Source organism: Frankliniella occidentalis, unplaced genomic scaffold (genome assembly GCF_000697945.3).
Source record: "Frankliniella occidentalis isolate FOCC.00 unplaced genomic scaffold, Focc_3.1 Scaffold10, whole genome shotgun sequence".
Taxonomy (NCBI): domain Eukaryota; kingdom Metazoa; phylum Arthropoda; class Insecta; order Thysanoptera; family Thripidae; genus Frankliniella; species Frankliniella occidentalis.
In genome coordinates this window covers 3,280,037-3,282,166 of record NW_026267140.1, presented here as the reverse complement: position 1 = coordinate 3,282,166, position 2,130 = coordinate 3,280,037, and the positions used below count along the sequence as shown (strand labels likewise).

General features: G+C 61.4%; 2 protein-coding genes across 6 annotated transcripts in view; one reads left to right on the top strand and one right to left on the bottom strand.

The window, feature by feature from the left end:
• Positions 1-2,130, bottom strand: part of LOC113217689 (potassium voltage-gated channel subfamily H member 6) — a 122,764-nt gene that overhangs the window by 83,832 nt on the left and 36,802 nt on the right. The window lies entirely within an intron of this gene.
• Positions 1-2,130, top strand: part of LOC113217688 (PRKCA-binding protein) — a 23,527-nt gene that overhangs the window by 4,750 nt on the left and 16,647 nt on the right. The window lies entirely within an intron of this gene.

Below are 2,130 nucleotides of genomic sequence, written 5' to 3'. Positions count from 1 at the left end.
AGCCCGCCCGCCAGCTGAGTTTGAAGCGGGTGAGAGGACGTGAAAGAGTGAGAGAGAGACTGATATATGTGAGGAAAAAGGGAAAGGGGAGGGAGGGGGGCGACAGAGAGAGAGAGAGGAGGGGGACAGGGGGAGCGAGAGGGGGGGAGGACAGTGGGATGGGCCCTAGGCCGCACCGCGGATCGCGCCCGCCGCACCGAGTCAGCCAGTCAGTCGGTTCACGCGGCGAGAGCAGTCGGCCGCGCTACGCCGCGCCTCGCCCCGCCACGCCACGCCTCGCCCCCAGCCGGCTGTGGGTCAGGCCGCGAGGGCCGCGAGTGTGTGTCGAGCAGGCAGCGCAGCGGGCGCGCACTACTAAACAGGGCCGCCACTGCGTCAGGCCCGCCAGCCCGCGCGCACGCCCGCCTGCGTGTGCGGAGGACGTCGCCAGATATCCCGTGTCGGCGGAAGCAGTCGTCGTCGTCGAGGTCCGAAGACGCCGCCCGGGACGAAGCGGGAGGACGTGGTCGGCGCGCTCAGATCGGATGGACGTGGACGTGTCTCTGTCCCAATAAAGCCCTGCGACCCGGCCCAGCCCCCGCGGCCCCCGCGCGCCCCCCTAGCGCGGCTCGGCTCCTGCTCGGCGGCCAGCGAATGGTGCGGGCGCTGACGGTGGGGGTGTTGTTCCGGTGGTAGACCGACTGCGGGGGGCGACGTTACACGCTCATCGAACAACCAACGAGCAGAGCGGACACCTTATGACCTATGACTTGCTGGACGGGCACCTGCCGCTGTTTTCCGGTGCAGGTGGACGCGGGCTGGCCGGGCTAGCCTCGCGGATTCGCTGAACATGACGCGTGATGCACTGGACATTGTTCTGCACGCCTGTGGCTGATACGGCTCATCAATCTGTGTTGTGTTCTGTTGTGTTTGCGCGCGCGCGCGTGTGTATGTGTGAGTTGACAAGAACCTGGTTCCATCGTAATGGGCCGTCAGCTGGGCAGCGCGATGTCATAGAGTGCATCCAGGTTGGCGATTAACCCGGCTACATGTTTATGTTTGTGTGCCTGCTGTGATTAACTGGGAACCGCGACTTTGCGCTGGTGGTGGTGACGAGAAGCGGGTGCTGGTGATCGAAGTGACAGTGATCAAGTCCTGGTGGTTTTGGTCGTGCCGAAGATGAGCCTCGCGGTGGAAGTGGTGGCCAAGCAGGCGGCCGAGGAAGAGGAGACGGCCAACCTCGTAAGCACATCGGCGCATGTGGTTGGGGGACTGAGACGGTGTTAGTGTAGTGCATGGCATGTTCATCATGGTGCGCCATGACCTCTAGCTACAGCACGATTCTTCCCTTAACTACTAGTGGAATTATTTGTAGTCGAGACGTTAGGGCGATCCTTAAGCAGTAAAGTGATTAAACTGCCGTTATTATTTACATATGTGACAGGCCACAAGCCTGTCGTGGTCTCCAGGACAGTAGTTTAGCACTGATTTGTCACTGACTAGGCTGGAAGATTACTCGAGTGCATATTCACATATGGATAATTTCGCAATGTTGAAAGTTAGGAATATCAGAGGAGGGGACATGTAACGACACCGTATATACCCGCGTGGCTGACCGGCTGATCTACCGGGAGCCGCCGGTCCGCAAGTCCTGGGCCGCGACCGGCCAGGCGTTTGTCCGACGCCGACTGCTTGACTCCCGGCTCGAGGCTCGTTGATGCCGTCGCTCACAATTGACCGTTGAACCCTATGACGGCAATATGTAGTGTATATCGGGGCGAAGGCCCCATGTGCATATGGCGCAGCGGAGTGAGCGTGAAGTGCGCTTTACAGGGGAAGGGTCTGCGCAGGCGCCGCGGGCCGTGTCGGGCGAAGAAGTAAATTGCAGGATCCATCCCGGGGTATCAGCGCTAATGCTTGCAGAGCGGCGCCGAGGCAGGGGAGGGTCTAAGCTGGGCCCATAACCACCCCGCCATAATCCCACGGACAGTTCGCGCCCCTCCTATCGACACACAAATCAATTAAACCCGTCGACATCCTGGCCCCGCCTTAACACCGGCCCGAGGGAGGGTGCCTCGGGCAGGGCGGAAGACTTGTCGGTTCATCCTATCAGCTTCGAGCGCTGTCCTATGCTGCCAGCTACCCCCCCCC